A 12,764-nucleotide genomic window follows, 5' to 3' on the forward strand; every position below is an offset into this window, starting at 1 on the left:
GCGGGAGGAACTTGAACTTCCCACTGGGCAGGAAACCCTGACAGCTCTTAGGGATGGAGAGGGAGGAGGAGAGGGAGTGGGGGGAGTGGGAGGGTGGTGGGAGGAGGGGCCGATATGGAAACTTTTATAATTTAATAAAATTACAAAAAAAAAGAAATTGGTTAATTTAAGATGTAAGTGTATGTTAATAAGAAACCTGAGAAAATTGGCCAAACATTGTTGTAATTATTATAGTTTCTGTGTGATTATTCAGGTCTGGGTGGCTGGGAATTAAATGAGCAGTTTCCAGCTACAAACAGCACCTACTGTCTGGGGTATGGATCCACATAAAATCTAAAAAAAAAAAAATGAACTATAGAAATGATCCCTGAAAGTATAATCTTGGGTAGGTAGAATTAACATAGTAAAAAATGGCAATGATACCGAAACCAAAATCTTTATTTAAAGATTAAATACAACGCCCAACAGAATTCCAGTAAAATTCTTCACAGACATTGAAGGAACAGTATTCAACTTCATATGGAAGGTCAAAAACCCCAGGATAGCCAAAACATTCCTGTACTGTAAAGGAACTTCTGAAGATATCACATTACCTGACTTCAAGCTCTATTACAGAGCTACAATACTGAAAACAGCCTGATATTGGCATCAAAACAAACAGGAGGAGCAATAGAACTGAATTGAAGACCCTAGTATTAATCTAAACACCTACAAACACCTAATTTTTTTGACAAAGAAGCAAAAATATAAGAAGGGAAAAAAGCATATTCAATAAATGGTGCTGGCATAACTGGATGTCAACATGTAGAAGAATGAAAATAGACCTATATTTATCACCATGCATAAAACTCGATGCCAAATGGGTCAAAGACCTCAACATCCAGCCAACCACACTGAATCTCACAGAAGAGAAAGTGGGAAGTACACTTGAACACATTGGTACAGGAGACCACTTCCTAAATATAATCCCAGTAGCAGACACCGAGAGAAACAATTGATAAATGGGACGTCCTGATACTGAGAAGCTTCTGTAAAGCAAAAGACATGGTCAACAAGACAAAATAGCAGCCTTTAGGAAGGGAAAAAGTCTCCACCAATGCCACATGAGATAGAGGGACAGAGGTCTGATCTCCAAAATATAAAAAGAACTCAAGAAATTGGTCATCCAAAGAAGAAGTCTTTCAGAAAAAAAAAGTGGTTCAAACCTAAACAGAAAACTGTCAACAGAGGAATCTTAAATGTTCAACATCATTAGACATCAGAGAAATGAAAACCAAATCAAGTCTGAGATTCCATTTTATACTGGTAAGAATGGCCAAGATCAAAAGCACTGATGACAACTTATGCTGGAGAGGAAGTAGGGTAAAAGGAACACTCATGTATTGCTAGTGAGAGTATAAACTGGTACAGCCCCTATGGATATCATAATGTAGATTTCTCAGAAAATTAGAAAACAGCTTTCCTCAAGGACCAGCAATTCCACTTTGGGATATATACTTAAAGTATGCTCAATCATACCACAAGGACATATGCTCTACTATGTGCATAGCAGCAACATTTCTCATAGCCAGAAGCTGGAAACAACCTAAATGCCCCTTGACCAAAGAATGGATAAGGAAAATGTGGTACAATTACACAATGGAGTACTACACAGTAGAAATAAATAGTGACATCTTGAGATGTACAGGCAAATACATGAATCTAGAAACTCAGACTCAGAAAGACAAACGTCATATGTGCTAACTCATAAGTGGCTTTTATGTCCAAAACGAAGAAAACCAGCCTATGTCTCATAATCCCAGAGAACCTAGACAATAATGAGGACCCTAAGAGAGACATACTGGGATCTAATCTACAAGGGAGGTAGTAAATGACAAGATCCCTGAGTAAATTATGAACATGGGGACCATGGAAGAGGGTAGGAAGGGAGGGGAGAGGAAGGGAGAGGAATAGAGAAAAATGTATAGCTCAATAAAATCAATATAACAAACCAAAAAAACCTTAAGAACAAAAGAGGGCTTCTAGACCCAAAATAAAGGAGTCAAACACAACTTCTTGGTAGCCACATTTTTTTTCAAATAGACTCTGTTTGCTGGCTGCAAGCACAGGTATAATTCTAAGAGATTTCCTGATTCAATTTTGGCTACAGAAACTGTAAGACTTCTTTAAAATCAGTTTCCTAGTTCATGCTGGTTTCACCAATGGCTCTTGCTCTTTCCAGAAGTACTATTATGGAACACTTACATGGGGTCTGTTAACAGCATGTTATAAATTGCTTAATGGAGCCATAGACCCACTGTGTCTGAGGAGCTAGGACAGTGAGCATGGTTCACAGAGACAGTGAACATACCTCTGACATGTTGGACAGGGCAGAGTCAACAGGCAGGGCTGCAGAGATGGCCCTAACTATGTTCGTTTAGCAATTAATTGGGAAAAAAGGAGCTCCAGTTCAGAAAATGATTACAGATATGCAATAAAGACAGATTCATATCAAAATAAAACAAAACAAAACAAAAAACAAAAAAGCCTCTAAATGGCTCACAATGTTGGATAATTGTATATGAACTTGAGAGAGAGAGAGAGAGAGAGAGAGAGAGAGAGAGAGAAGAAAGAGTACAGACAGTCATAGATTAAAGAGTAAAGATAAAAATAAATATAAAAAAGTAACAGTGAAAAAATTCATGTAAAGATGGAAAATACACAAGGAGTCTGGATTATGTATATTATTGTGTTTTTTTAAATTGTTTGATTGTTAATAAGCTAACTGCAGAAGGACACTTGATTCTTGGGGCTGCTAAGCTAAACCACCATATATATTTTAAAGGTATCTTGATTTCAAAATTTGAGTCTAAGGATATGCTACTTTGGAAAAGAGGTTCTGCTTTTGTTTCCACAGAAGATGGGAACCTGAGGATTCCTTTCAGGCTAATGTGCTAATGTGGTTTGATGGAAGAAGACCCTCATGAAAGGTATCTATGAACCATAAAAATACCTTACCCAACAAACAGCAAGAAGCATTTTGGAGAAAACTGTGCCCAAATCCCCAAAATGACTGTTTATAAATGTTTGTTCTCATTTAAAATGGAATAAAATATAGAGATAAATACTTTGCATTGGTATGGATCTTGTTCTATTGATACAAATTTAAGGTCAATTTTGTTACACTGTGTATATGTATTTCTTCTCTTGTTTATAGTATTGTGTTTATGCAGTTAATTAAAAATATAGTGTATAATAAAAAATGTGGATTAATAGATAACCGTCTTTAAAGGTCAAACTTGCAGTTATGTTAGTTAGATTTCTTTAGGTGTACAGAGATATATTTCAGATAGATAGGTATTCTTCAAAACTTTCAAAGACCTACAGAATATGGTATTTAAAATGTTTAAAGAGCTTAGACTTTTCTCAATGGTGAGACAAGTCCACTTCTAGTAGTACTAATTTCTTCAGAGAAGTTGATGGGCATTGAAGAAATTTCAACTTCCCTTCAATATCACAAGACTAGCCATTTGGACAACAAATTACTCTTGCCTGGACTGCTTGATGGTGAACTGTTTGAACTAGACATGCAGGACCCACAGAAAAATGACTGATGAACTTTCCAAAAGATAAGATGATCCTTCATGATTCCTGCTTCACAGAAGAAACTGTCAGACATTCTGCAGGAAAAAGAAGAAAGCAGCTGACAAACTTTGCCACTGCAAGGCAGAACAGATTCTCAAATTTCCAGCTACCCTGAAAAGTTTAAGGATACTGTGGGCCTGTAGGTTGAAGACAGAGGCTCCAATGTTACTGAAGAATTTTGGATGAATGCTCAAGCAGCAAGATGTCTCTGTCATTCTAGAACTTTGGAAGCTGCTTACAATGCACTTCCTGTTTACTAAAGTGATATTATAATCTTCTGGGGTCTGAAGAAAGATAGTTATAGTTACAGCTTTCCTTTGTTATAATAAAAGATAAATTAGATGTGAAACTTTAGACTCACGAAGGTAGGATAGATGATAGAGAGTTTTTCATAATTTGCCAAATGTAAATGGACTAAATATTGTAGCTACAATTCTAGCTTAATAATTGTCTTGTTATACACAATTTTACTATTTTAACAGCTAAAGTTTTCTTTTTAATTTATATAGAAATATGATAATGATATGGAATATCCTTTTGTATTGTGTTGCTCTTATTGGTTAATGAATAAAGCTGCTTTTGCCTATGTTAAGGCAGAATATAGCTAGGTTGGAAGAGATCTATAGAGCGATTAGGCAGAGTCAAGGAGACTCCATGTAGCTGACAAAGGAGAAGGACACCAAAAACTTACTGGTAGGCCACGACCTTTTGTTGATATACAGATTAATAGAAATGGGTTAATTTAAGATGTAAGAGTTAGTTCATAGAAGCCTGACCTAATAGGTCAAACAATGTTGTAATTAATGTAGTTTCTGTATGATTATTTTGGTTTAAATGGCCCAAGAAATTAATAAGCAGTCTCTGTTTACACTATATGTACATGTACATGTAGTATGGGTTATATGTGATGTTCATTTATTTGCTTTTTCTCTTCTAATACAGAGAAGAATGGCAGTAGCTCAATTTACAGTTTAGTCTTTAAGGGATAGAATATCCCTTAGACTTGTGTTGTTGAATTAAAATATAGATATGGGTATATAAGTGATAAGGTTTTTGTTTTCCATATTTAAGGAGAGATGGGGAGCATTTCCTACAAGGCAAATGGTTTTTGCCCTCTGATTAGAATTATTTTGATATTATTTATTTTTATTGCTAATTTTTAAGTGTAGATAGTAGGGCCTGTGGATGCTGAGTTACCAAAGGGATGGATGTGTTGACAATCTGATTGAATTATTTTCTTTCTAGGTTTTCCCCTTATTGTCCTTGTGTGATGATAAAATGATGACCAAAGCCAAACTAAGAAGGAAAAGGCTTATTTGACTTTTATTTCCCAATCAAAGTTCATCACTAATGGATACCAAAGTAGGAAATAAAGCAGGAGATGAAACTATAAATAGGAATTGAAGCTGAGATCCCAGAGAGGAATACTACTAACTTGTTTTCTCTCCATGGTTGGATCAACTTGTTTCCTTATACCGCCCAGGACCACACATAATGGGCAGATCTCCCTCACGTCAATCAATTCTTAATCATATTAATGCTACCAAAACTTGCCTACAGGTTATCTACTGGAGGCATTTTCTTAAACGTTGTTTCATCTTCTCAAATGTCTCAACTTTGAGACAAGTTGACAGTGTTGAGCACCATACCCACTTTTCTTTCTAAGAGGCCCAAATACTAAATTTTCCGGAAGTCATTTCTACCTAGTCTCCTATCTTTTGTTCACAGGAGTCAGTGAGGGAATTCAAGAAACAGGAAAAAAAGAGACACCACTCTTACATCTCCTCCTTGTTACATCTATGGTAGAGGTTGCTCACCCATAGCAGTAGTAGCCTCTTCTCATTGTCTAGTACATTTCAAAGGCTTCTTTCATACTCAATTCTGTAAGACCAGCTCCTTCCTTGTAACCCCCAGTTCAGTAGAACTAAATGCTTGTAGGAATTGATAATCTGTATTTGTATTTCTTTTACTCTCCCCACATTTCTGGGACCTCTGTGCCGTTCATTAAATGCTGTTTGTTTTCTCTATGTGGAGACAGTGGTTTAGTTTTTACTGCCTGGATCTGGCATGAAACAATCATAAAATGACTGAGTCACTTCCTTGTTTTACACCCACATGCCATTAAGACCCAAAGGAAAGTGGCTAGTTGCTATATTAGCTGTCTCTAAAAGAAAATTGTTTCTCAGAAGCCGTCAAAAAATTATCATTCTCCACTGTGCGCCCAAATTCCATCATATATCAATTCCTATGCCAAATGCTGTAGTCAGAGAATGAAGTGCGATCATGAGATGATGCCTGAATTTCTGAACCAATATACAGGATATAGTACATATACTTATCCTTAGATAAACCTTATTCTTGGATATTCAGACTGATCCTAACCTGAAGCATGTAGACTGCATGGTAGTGCTTTTGTAGCTGTTAGAATGAGAACAGATATTCATGAATACTGGAGACACTATCTGTCTGCCATGTATTCTAAACACTCTGCTCCCTCCATATTGTACCTATCTTGCCCACCACTGTCAATTTCCTTAAATAACTATGAGAACATGGATGGCACAACCTGTTTTTTCTTTAAATCAAAATAGATAGCATGGAGAATTTTGAATGTCATTCAAAAGAGAAGTGTCAAAAATGTCTTGAAAGGATGTATAGGCCAATGTGTCAGAACTACTGAGTGTGTCCTGACAAGGTGTGTGGTAATACTTCAATTGCATTATGAAAATAAAACAATATCAACAGACACTAAAAATCTAGACTTTATAGTATTAGAGTTTGCTTGTTCAGTGGCTTTATTTTTTAAATCAGAAAATAATACTGTTAAAGAAACTTTAAGAAAAGAAATATATTTTTATGCCCATTTGCACATAGAATGAAGCCATTTACATAGCCAGGACATCTCCTGTGTTGATATAAGCAGCTTAAATCTTTGATGGGTATTTATTATTGTACTTTTAAATTGCTAAATCTTTTCAAGTTGTCTTCGTGTACATGTTAAAGGTAAACCTTTTTTCCAGTGCCTCTAAGTTGAAGCAAGAAGTTAGTGTTTTATCTCACTGAAGAAGGTGCTTTTTTTCCATTAGTAAGGATAAAGTGAGTACTGGGGAAAAAACACCAGCATGGGTCCTGCATCAAATCTGTGTGGGCCTGAGACCATCCCATCACTTGTCAGTTCATTTCTCTGATGCAATAATTATCCCCAACAGCATAAATATGATGGTCTCATTTAATGTCATGTTTTAAATCCAACAGTGGTAGTTTGAATGTAATGGGCCCCAATAAGCTCATAAGGAGTGGCACTCTTGGTAGTGTGACTTTGTTGGAGTGGGTGTGGACTTGTTGAAGGAAGTGTGTCACTGTTGAGGTGGACTTTGAAGTCTCCTTTGTTCAAACTATCATCAGTGTGGTAGACAATTCACTTTCTGTTGCCTGTATATCAGGATATAAAACTCTCAACATCTTTTCCAGTACAATGTCTGCCTCTATGCAGTCATGTCCTATCGTTATGATAATGGACTAAAAACTTAAAGCCATGCAAATTAAATATTTCTTTTATAAGAGCTTCCATAGTCATGGTAGAATATAGTTAAATCCTATGTTCAAAGAGATAAACAGGTTAACAAATACAATAAAAGGAGTGGTGACATAAGGGCACCATCCCACCCAGCTAAGGTTCCAACTGGAGGAAAGTAATTAAAGAACAGTTTAGGTCCAGGTGTGGTGGTACATACCTTTAATACCAGCACTTAGGAGACAGAGGCAGGTAGATCTCTGAATCTGAGGCCAGCCTGGTCTACAGATGAAGTTCCAGGACCTCCAAGCTTAGGCAGTGAAGATAATCATCAAAAAAAACTGAATGCTGGTGAAGATATAACTGAATAAGTGGGGCCATGTTCCAGTCTAGCAAGCAGCAGAACTTGCTAACTTACACCACAGGGTTCTGACTTTAGAGTCATGGATAGAAGAAGAAATAGTCATGTGATATTCTTCTCTGTATGCCATGAATACCAGTGGTGAATAAAGAAATACCCTTCAGCCTGTTGATAGGGCAAAGCTTAGATAGGCAGGAGAGCTAAACTGAATGCTGGGCGAAAGGAGGTAGAGTCTGGGAGAAGCCATGGAGCTGCCACCAGAGACAGAAGTGCTAAATTATTACTGGTAGGTCATGACCTCATGGTGATGCACAGATGAATGGAGATGGGTTAAATTAAGATGTACGAGTTAGCAGATAAGAAGATAGAGCTAATGGGTCAAGCAGTGATTTAAATAATATAGTTTCTGTGTGATTATTTTGCTGCCGAGAGGCTGAAATGACCAAGTGCCCTTCCTATAACAAAAGGGGTTATGAAACCTTCCAACATGACTAGTGAAAGCTACTGAAGGAAGGCATGTGTCAAGGTATTCTTGAATAGAGTCCCAGAGAGGCCATTTGTGAGAAGAAGCCTGGATTGCCTTGGAGAATACAAGATGTTGGTGATGTCATAGCCATCCTGCACAGGGATGAAAGTTGTTAACAGGAAGCAGAGCCTGTCCAAAAGAAAGAAACATGTTGCAATCAACAAAACTGAAAGAGCTGAATATCAGAAGAGTGTTTTCACATCAGACACAGAGATGCAGAATTTAAAGTTCGACCATCTGGTTTTTGGTCTTTCTTTGTTTCACTATTTCCTCATTATGCTCCTTTCCCTTCGTTGTGGAATGGTAATGTATGTACTGTGCTACAATATGTTGGAAGTATGTAATCTGCTTTTTGATTGATATTTTACAGGAGATTACAGTTAAGAGATTGCATGAATCTCAGAAGAGACTTGGAACTTTTAAACATTGTTGAAACTGATAGATTATGAGGAATTTTAAAGTTAGACTGAATGGATTTTACTTTGTGATATTTTTGTAAGCTTCTGGGGGGCCAGGGAGTGGATTATGACAGTTTAATTGTAAGTGGCCCCCATAAATTTATAGGAAATGACACTATTGAGAGATATGGCTTTGCTGAAGTAGGTGTGGCTTTGTAGGAGGAAGTGACCCCCCTGTGTCACTGCAGAGGTAGGTTGTAGGCTTTGCTCAAGCTGTGTTCAGTGTGGCTGATGGTTCACTTATAGCCTGTGGGTCAATAAGTAGAACTCTCAGCTACTTCTCCAGTACCATGTCTACCTCCATGCCACCACGTCCTACCATGATGATAATGTACTAAACCTTGGAAACTCACTTAGATTTTTTTTTATAAGAACTACTATAGTCATGGTATCTGTTTATAGCAATAGAAAATCTTAACTAAAACATCAATTTTGATTAAAAAACACTTTGTGTTTTGAATTCTGTATCCTAAAACTGTCAAAGTCCTTATTCATTTCATGTCTTAAAGAAGTGGAAATCACTTACTCCGGCACTAGTAAACAATCTTTAAATAACATTGTTTATGATTATGTATTTTCCAATCATATTTAGCAATCAAAACTCATGTAGAGAATACTATAAACTACCATGCTAGAGATTTTGAATTCACTAAAGAAGTCAAAAGTTTACAAAAGTTTTCAGGTTGCTTGTGTTATGGGCTTATGGTAGCTGAATTAAATGACTATTTTGGGCCTGATAAAGAAATCAGTCTTGGACGAGATCAATTGTTTTCTTTCTCTCTCTAATGATGATGAACTAGATTCCAGGTAGGTGCAGTCATGTTGCGTTTGTCCTAGCATCTCTATACAGTGGAATTATCAAGGAAAGCTTTGGGAACTGGGGAATTACTTATTACTTCCCTAAAACCTGTTACTTGTGGTTTATGCAGCAGGTAACTTGTTCCATGATGGTTATGGGGAAAAATTATGCTCTGTTTCAGCTTCTCCATCTGTAAAAATAAAGGGCTCAGTAGGAAACAGTTATTACTAAAGTATCTTTATTTTATTCTTTTTAGTGTGTATGTGTGTGCGTGTTGAGGATAGAGGTTGACATCAGGCATTTTCCTCCATCACTTCATACTTTATTTACTGAGGAAAAGTCTCTACTAAACTCAGTGTTGGCCTACTTGGCTAGTCTGGGCAGCCAACTTGCTCGAAAGAATCCTTGTCTTGGCTGCCTGGGATAACTGAAAGGCCACCATGCTCAATTTTTGTTGTTGTTGCTTTTTTTTTACATTTATTTGTTTTTCCTGTAGTTTATTGACATCAAACCCCAGTCACCATGCTTGTATTTCAAGTGCTTCATCTATGGAGCCATTTCTCCAGTCTGCAAAATCATTCTTTGGTAAACATAACAATGAAAGTCGGGGACCAAAATTTTTAATCAAGAAAGAAAGGAAACAAACTCATTAGACCAGCATAGTAAATGAAAACAAAGGTTATCTTTTCTCAAAGCATGCTCCTTAGACCTCTAGTCAGGATAGGTTCTTTGAGAGTGAAGTTCTTGGTCAAATATGTATGGGGAACACTGTTGCTGATGTAGTTCCTTTAAACAATCTCTATGCTTTTTTATTACTTCTATGTGAAAATTCTAAATGTTAAATGCTTTTAAATATTACAATATGAGAAAAGAAATCATTTCACACAAGTAGGTCATAGCAGACTCATTTATTCTTAGTTACTGTTGCAAGGAGGGGGTGCATGTTTGTCTCGGCTGCCCGACTAGCTTAGCCCCAAAATAACCACACAGAAACTGTATTAATTAAATCACTGCTTGCCCATTAGCTCTAACTTCTTATTGGATAACTCTAACATATTAATTTAACCCATTTCTATTAATCTGTATATCATCATGAGGTTGTGGCCTACCAGCAAAGTCTCAGCATGTCTGTCTTCAGCGGGTCCATGGCATCTCTCTGACTCTGCTTTCTTCCTCCCAGAATTCAGTTTGCCTCTCCACCTACCTAAGTTCTGCCTTATCAGGCCAAGGCAATTCCTTTATTCATTAACCAATATAAGCAACACACAGAAAGGACTCCCACATCAAGTTACAAATATAAGTTGTCTAATGTGTTTATTTTAAAACATCACATGTTTGCATAAAACATACATCACATATGTGATTATCTAGGGCTATCGAAAATAATTGTGTCTGTAAACATAATGTTTAGAATTGGTATCTTGTATGGCCTAGTGAGAGAAAAAAGATTCTAAGGGAAAGTTATTTTAAAGGATATAAGACTAAAAGGAGGACATACAAATAACTAAAGTGAGATTTCATTATTTGTTGTCTTTTAAACAATAGTATAAAAGTGATAATTGATATTCATCAACTTTTCAGTGGACTGGTGCAGATCTTGTCTGTTGATTTCAGAATTGATAAACTGAAAGAATAGGGCAGATTGCAGTCTATTACTGTAGACAAACTTACTTCACTTTCACTGAACTCCTATACACGAATGAAACAAAGAAAACAATGATCTAAGGAAGGTTGCTTGAGATTAAAAAAAACTGATCAAAAGACATGTAAATAAATATCAGTAAGCACATACTAAATATTAACAGAGCAGCCCTGTTGGAGGAGGGCCACTAGTTTGTTTCCTGGCTGCCTGGCAACTCAGACTCGAAATAACCACACAGAAACTGTATTAATTAAGTCACTGCTTGATCAATTACTTAAGCATATTGCTAGCTAGCTTATATATCTAGAATGAACCCATTTCCAGTATTTTATATTTTACCATGAGGTTCATGGCTCAGCAAGATTTCAGTGTGTTTGTGTCTCGCAGCGTCTCCATGGCTTCTCCCCTACTCTGTCTTTTTTTTCTCCCAGCATTCAGTTTAGTTTCCCCTGCCTACCTCTGTTCTACCCTATCAGGCCAAGCCAGTTTCTTTCTTAACTAGTGCTATTCACAGCATTCAGAGAGGAATTCCACATCGCAGCCCTATCTCAGAACTTTTTCAGGACACACCGATTTAATCAAAGTTGTTTGCCAAGTGCTAGAGATTATATCTGGGCACACATGAAAGCAGCACAGAGGGCAATATCCAGATTCAGGGTACACTGACCAGACTGGTTTCTATAGCTGTGCTCTGACACCCAACAAGAGTGAACATGTCTAATAAATTAAATATAAATATTTGTAATAAGACACACAAAATCACATCCAAGAATAATCCTGGGAACATAATGCACCTGAGGTAAAAGGCATTCTGACTCTTTCCTGGAGTATCTCTCACAATTCCTCAAGGCATTGTTTAGTATGAATTGTTCTTCTGACTGTGTTCTGACAGATATCCAAGAAGAAAGTGGGTCAATGCAGAGTACAACAATAGGTAGTAAATACAGTGGTGGGATGTGATGTAATTAACAGATTATTAAAGTAAAAATCACTGTGATAGTTTTAGCTATGATTCTCCAAAATTATAATCAACAAAGATGTTCTTCAGCAAGTGAATAAGTAAACTAAGAATCACGCAGTCTTAATGGATTATCATTTGGTGATAAAGTGAAAATAGTCATCAAAAATGAAGCTGTTCATATACTAGGGGAGTGAGGGGAAGGAATTATCCATATATATCACCAAATGAATTGAACTAGTCTGAAAAATTACTTTAAGTATGATATCGCCAGTAGGACATCTAGGAAAAAATGGTGAAATTGTGTACTGAAAAAGACAAATAGAGAACAGAGGACTTGACAAGTAGCTCTGTGATTAAGAGTCAATGTCTTTGCAAAAGTCCTGGACTCAGTCCCAGCACCCACATGATGTAGCTTACCACCATCTTCTTACCAACATAAGGATCCTAACTTGCTCTTGCAGTCTCCCCATACACCTACTCTTATAATTTCCCTCACAAAATCCACATAACTAAAAGATGACACATATAAATTCTAACAAGAGACAAATGATTGTCAGGGTTGAAAGCAATAAGGGAAGGATAGACATCACCCAGAAGAATTTTTAGAATAGTAAAATCATTCCATATAATACATATAATGCATGTTTATAAAGTCCACTAGACGTAACAAATCAAGGATAAACTTTACTATGAGTCCAATATTAATATAAATTCAGATAATTATTGGTCACTGTAGAAAGAAGGTGATAGTGTGGAAAGTTGTAAATAATTTACAGACATACTACTTTCTACCCAGTTTTTCTGTAAATCTAAGGTAGAAACCCGATTTAAAAGAGAAATTGTTCAGGAAAACTTTACAGAAACAAATCTCCAAAGCTG

General features: G+C 36.6%; 1 pseudogene; it reads right to left on the minus strand.

Moving 5' to 3' along the window:
* Window positions 1-300: 300 nt before the first annotated feature.
* Window positions 301-383, minus strand: LOC125388568 (small nucleolar RNA U3; annotated as a pseudogene).
* Window positions 384-12,764: the final 12,381 nt, after the last annotated feature.

This window comes from Myodes glareolus, chromosome 6 (genome assembly GCF_982192425.1).
Source record: "Myodes glareolus chromosome 6, mMyoGla1.1, whole genome shotgun sequence".
Taxonomy (NCBI): Eukaryota; Metazoa; Chordata; class Mammalia; order Rodentia; family Cricetidae; genus Myodes; species Myodes glareolus.